The sequence below is a fragment of the Microtus ochrogaster genome, unplaced genomic scaffold (genome assembly GCF_000317375.1).
Source record: "Microtus ochrogaster isolate Prairie Vole_2 unplaced genomic scaffold, MicOch1.0 UNK27, whole genome shotgun sequence".
NCBI classification, from domain to species: Eukaryota; Metazoa; Chordata; class Mammalia; order Rodentia; family Cricetidae; genus Microtus; species Microtus ochrogaster.
In genome coordinates, this window is record NW_004949125.1 from 2,478,469 (window position 1) to 2,483,934 (window position 5,466).

The following is a 5,466-nucleotide window of genomic DNA, read 5'->3' on the forward strand; positions in this document are numbered from 1 at the left end:
ATTTTAAGACAGATTCTCTCTAAATTGCTCGGGCTGGCTGGCTTCCAGGTCACTCTACAACAAGGCTAACCTTAACTTTTGTTCTTCCTGCTTCATCTTCTCAGGAAGATAAGGATGTCAAAGTCTGAATCTGTTCTCATCTCCTCCATTGATAAAATATCTCCGCAAGCTCCAATGGCCTCCTGGTCTTGTCTGATTTCAGTTCCTGACCCCTCCTCCCCCTCCTTTTTTCCTCCCTCACTCTCTCTCACTCTCCCTTCTTCATTTCCCCTCCCTCTCTCTGTTCTTCAGGGGTCAGGGCAAGATCTCTGTAGCTCAGGCTGGCCTGGGATCGTGGTGCGCTTGGCTCAGCTTCAGCCTCCCAAGTGCTGGGACTGCATCACACCCGGCTTCACTGCTCTCTTAACTTTCCCAGCCTCTGCAACTGTGTTCTTGCTACTCTCGCCTAAAGCACCCTGGCTACAGACCTTGCCGACACAGTCCCCTAGGGTCCTTTCCATCACTCAAGTATCTCAACTCAGATGCTGTTTTCCCTGAGTGGCCTTTGCTAGCCACTGGACAGCGGCTTGTCTCCTTCCCCATGTGCTGCAGCCCACTCCACCACTCTGTCTTGCCACATCTCAGGAATTTGATGGAACACGATACCTGAATATCCCTAGCGTTTCTTTTCGTGGAGGGAACACTGCTTGGAAGTCTCCCATACCCAGGACAACAGGAGTGGCTTCCTGGGCTCCAGGAGGCCCTTGCAAAGCTTTATTTTAACTGGGGGGGTAGAGTAGGGTTTCATGTAGCCCAAGCTGACCCTTGGATTTCTAATCCTCCTGTCACCACCTCCCAAGTGCTAGGATAAGAGACCTGTGCCATAGTTGAGCTATGACCATACCACCAAAGCTTTAGACTGTGGAAAGCTGGGGATCATAGCGAGATTATTGTGATTCACTAGAACCTCTAATAGGCCATCTTCATCTGGGGTTTGCAGAGCTGCAGAGGAAGGCCAGCGGACACACACTGTTCCTGAATGTACACCTGACACTCTGTTGAGCCGGATGTGGTGATGCACTCTTATCATCCCAGCACTCAAGAAGCCGAGGCTCAGGGATCCTGAGTTCCAGGCCAACCTGGGCTCCAAAAGGAAAGGCTACCAAAAAAAAAGGGGGGGGGCACTCCTCAGAACTCTTTGAGGGAGGATGGCAAGATGATAAGAAAGAACCCAAGCACTAGCAGAACCAAACAGGTTTCCAAATTTAAGTGAGGGGCATCCAGCTTCCAGGAACGGCATCTCTCTGTGCCTTGGTCCTGAAGGCCCCTTATCCCACAGACAGGTCCCACTAATTTCCTGGCCTCACTTTTATCGGCCCTCATGGGACACATGGCTGGGACTGGGGTCACAACAGATCCCTCTGCAGCAATCAGCGCAGGCCCCAGGTCAGCGTCACAAATAGTAACCTTAAGCTCCAGAAGACAGCCTGACAGGAAGGTTGAAAGGACTGAAGAAGCCAGCAAGGACACCAAGCCCACCCTGTGTGCTAGGCTGTCAGATATGGGTTGTAGAGGAGCCAAGTCGGGGAGGTGAGTGGGTAGAGGGCAGCACTTCCGCTGAGAGCCATGGTGCAGGATAGGAATGGGAATGTGCTGTGTGTGTGTGGGGGGGGGTACAAGGGGAAGGGAGGCGGGGCACGTGTGAAGGCTGTGGGCAGGGTCATGAGGGGCGGGGCTATGGGAAGTGATGGGCGGGGCTAGCAGGTGGTCGGGAGGGACACAGGTCATATACAAAACCTGGAGGCAGGATCAGGTAGGTATGACAAAGTGGGCCCAAAGGAGGGAGTGGAGCCTGTGGGAATAATGAGGGGTGGGACTAGGCAAATGAAGTTGAATGGTGGACTCAGGCTGAGAGAGAGGAGAAAGGGTATGGAAAGAATAGAGGTGGGGCTCAGTAGTCCCGCAGAGGGGGAAGGCAGAAGAAGGGGGCGGGATCTGTGGTCTGGGTTGGGACTGGCCAAGGGCACCGCAGGAACCAGAGTGAAGACAGCAGAGAGAAGTGGAAGCAGAAGTGGAAAGAGGCGGGGCTATGGGCGGAGCCATGTAGAGTGGGTGGAGCATGGTTAAAGAAAATGGGGCGGGGAATATAGGAAGAAAGGGTAGGGCTAGGGGCGGAGTGAATAGGAGCGAAAATGGGAGTTAGGACCAGATTCAGTGGGTGAAGCGCAGGCGTGGAGACAGGGAGGGGCGTCTGGGTGGTGGTAGGCTCCTCTGGAGGCGGGACGTGGGTGGAGCCATGTGGAATGGGAGTAGTGTGATGGGGCGGGGTCAGAGATATGGGGCGGAGCGTCTGGGTGGGAGAAAGCTTTGCTGGAGGCGGAGCCATATGGTGGGCGGAGCTGTGTGGGCGGGGCCATGCGGACGGGCGGGGCACGGGCCGGGCTTGCTCGCTGCAGCTGCTGCGCCGCCCCCCACAGCACGCGCTCGCGGACCCGGGCCCACGGACCGGGACAACCAGGAGGACGCCCGCCGCGCCCGGCCCAAGCCTCGAGGAGCGGGGCGCAGCGTGCAGGGTCCGGGCGCGGGCGGCGGGCAGCAACCGAGGATCCCAGCCTGAGGCCGGCCGAGGTGAGTGTCGCCACGGAGGTGGCGGAGAGACGCCGGCGGGGACCTGTCGGAGCCTTTGTCTGCGGCGCGCGGCCCCAGTCGCGCCGCCTCCCCTCCCGCCCTCCCAGGCGCGGGATCCCTGCCACATTCCTTGTCCTGGGAAGAGGGGTCCTTTCCCCCAGTGCCAGAACCCCTACATCCCAACTGGGAGCGAGCGCGGGACGCAGGCTCTAGAAGGGGACAAACGCGGGTGGCCTTGGCCGAGCCGGGTCGTGGCACTGCAGCCTCTCTTGGTCACACCCCAGGGGTCCTTGCACCTGAAGTTGCTTCCGGACCCACTTCCTTCCATCTATCCTTTCCGTACAGCCAGTCCACTTCTAGTTCATGGGAAAGGTTATGGCAGAGGCGGGGCCTGGGCACTGGGTCACGACCTCCGAGTTGCCGTAGAGGTCTCCCCTTTGCTGGGGGCCGTTTGAACCCCAAGTCCAACTTTGGTTCTGCTGGGGTGCCTGCTGAAGAAACATCAGGGTCTGCTAGTATCGGGACTTTGCAGAAACCTAAAGCTTGGAGGGAGGTGGGTCCAAGCTGCCCCTCAGCCCTGCGGGCATCCCAGGCCTTGATCGGTCTGTGCCACTGAAGTTACATTCATCTGTCCCCTGGTTCTCAAAGAGGAGCTACCTCAAGGGACTCAAAACCCACAATCCTGCAGCCGGGAGTGGAGCCTTAGGATGCGCAGGGAGTCTCGCTAAACAACGAGTGGGCACGGGACAGGGGCATCCAAGGGCATTTAGTAAGCAGGACTTGTGGTTGGAGCCAGAAGTTCAAGGCCCGATGAGGTTGAGCAGGTTGGCTTTCCAAGTGAAATTTAGTTCCCTGCCCCTTCTGCTGGCTTCAGGTGTGGGGCAAGCAGCTTTCTATTCAATCGCTACAGTAACTGCAAGGGGACGGTTGGTGGTCAGCCAGGTCAGCGACCAGTTAGAGCTGTCTGGCTGTGGGTTTGGCATTTCTCCTTTTGGTCATCCCTTCTGCAGACTGGCGCTGTGTGCCTAGTTTTACAAGACTGCTGAGAGCTAGGAGCCCTCTTTGGCCCACTCGGTGCTCAGGGGTAGCTTATATCAGTATTAAAACGCCAAGTGTGAGCAGCTAAGCTTTTCCCACCAACCACCTACTCACTCTCTGTGAAGTACTCTGTCACTCTCCAGGTGGGTGAACTGGTGCCAAGGATGGTCTGAGGGCTAGAGAAATGACCTGTGTCATCTCCGATGCTTTTGTGACAAGCACAGAGGAGATCCCAAGTCAGGAGTGTGGACAAGAGCTTCCTTTCCCGTGTCTATCTGCATGCCCTTAAATTTTAATTAAAGCGAATATAGATGGAGGGAAGATCCAAGCCCCTGGATGCTAAATGTGGGGGGCTGGGAGAGGAGAGAGATGAAAGCCATGGGGACAGTGTGGGTGGCAGCTGCCCGCCACGCTGACTGAGCCAGAGCAAGCAGCCTGGCAGGATGCCGAACACATCCGCCTTCCCGGATGGTGTGGCCTCAGTCAGGCAGAATCCTTTTATGCTGGTCCGACTTGACTGGGAGACTGAATCATGGGAGCCCCTACCGAGCAGGGGCCAGACGTTTTGAATCTCAGGTGTCCTCCAGGACTGAGGTTCCATCCTGGGTGGGTGGATCCATGGACACTGAATGGCATTCCAACAGTGGCCCCTTGCCCAGTACCTCCTATCTGGGGGGTGGGGTGGGAAGCGTTGGTGGGCTGGAGTCTGATCCGGTAATTCTAAGCCTTCCGTAACCCACCCCTTTGGAGATCAGGCAGGTGTGTGGTGAGTGACAGACGGGACCAGGATTGTACCCAATACCACTGTCGTTCAAGCCCCCGTCAGCTATGTCCTAAGCCCTTCTAAGTCTCTTCCAAGTCCAGATGTTGCTACTAGGACCAAGTAGCAGGAGAGGTGCCCTTTGCCTGGAGAGGAGGGTCAGCTGGCTTCCCAGCTCCCAGAAGAAGTTCCCAGCCTCTTGTCTATATCACTCCGGGGTCAGCCACCAATATGGGCAGAGCTCCTTGGGCCCCAGAGTTTAAGTATGCGGCAGGCTCTGAAGTCCCAAGGAGACGCGAGTCTCGGTCCCTGACGCTAACACAACTTTGTTGAGAGTTAGAGTGGAGACAAGAGCTTCCTTTCCCGTGTCTATCTGCATGCCCTTAAATTTTAATTAAAGCGAATATAGATGGAGGGAAGATCCAAGCCCCTTACTTCCACATCCAGGAGGAAGACTTGGTAACTGGTGGGGAAAACCCACCTTGGGCTCTGGGAAAGGGGTAAACTGAGGCAGGAGAGCTGCAGAAATGACCTGGCAAAGAAATGAAAACAGGTGGATATGGCACAGGGCATGCTGGTGGCACAGGTCCAGAAATAATTGATGTAGTTCTGAAAGGTGGGGTCTCTTAGGGGTGGGGGCCTCGGCTTCTTCTGCGGCTTCTCTCACTTGTGCTTGCTGACAGTGAGGCACTGTCTCTGACCATGGTCTGGGTCCAGTGCCCCGGTGTGCCCCTCGCTACGTGCATCTCATGCTCTAGGAAGAGCGGGTATGTTTTCTCTTCAGACCACACTTCAGCAGTGTTTTAAAACTCACCTGATAAAGGTTAGAGGGAGAAAAGATAGACACCCATGCACACAGGGGTACCTGGGCACTGGGGCTCTTCCCAGCCATGGGTTCCCTTTCCTCCAAAGATAAGGCAGATCTAAACTGAAGCAAGAAACACTGAGGCAAAACTACAATGGGTGTGACTTACTGGTAGAACACCTGTTAAACCCTCTCAGTGAGGGGCTGGAGTTCTGGCTCAGTGGTAGAGCACCTGCCTAGAATCCCCCAGTGAGGG

The 5,466-nt window shown here is 56.1% G+C and overlaps 1 protein-coding gene across 2 annotated transcripts in view; it reads left to right on the forward strand.

Moving 5' to 3' along the window:
- Slc29a4 (solute carrier family 29 member 4) overlaps positions 1-5,466 on the forward strand; it is a 31,452-nt gene that overhangs the window by 7,448 nt on the left and 18,538 nt on the right. The window contains exon 1 of one of the 2 annotated variants that reach the window (XM_005367999.3): positions 2,419-2,607. The exons of the other annotated variant lie outside the window; for it this stretch is intronic. The gene's annotated coding sequence lies outside the window, so the exon portion shown is untranslated. Of the gene's footprint in view, positions 1-2,418; positions 2,608-5,466 lie in introns of those variants that run through there. 2 annotated transcript variants of the gene reach the window in all.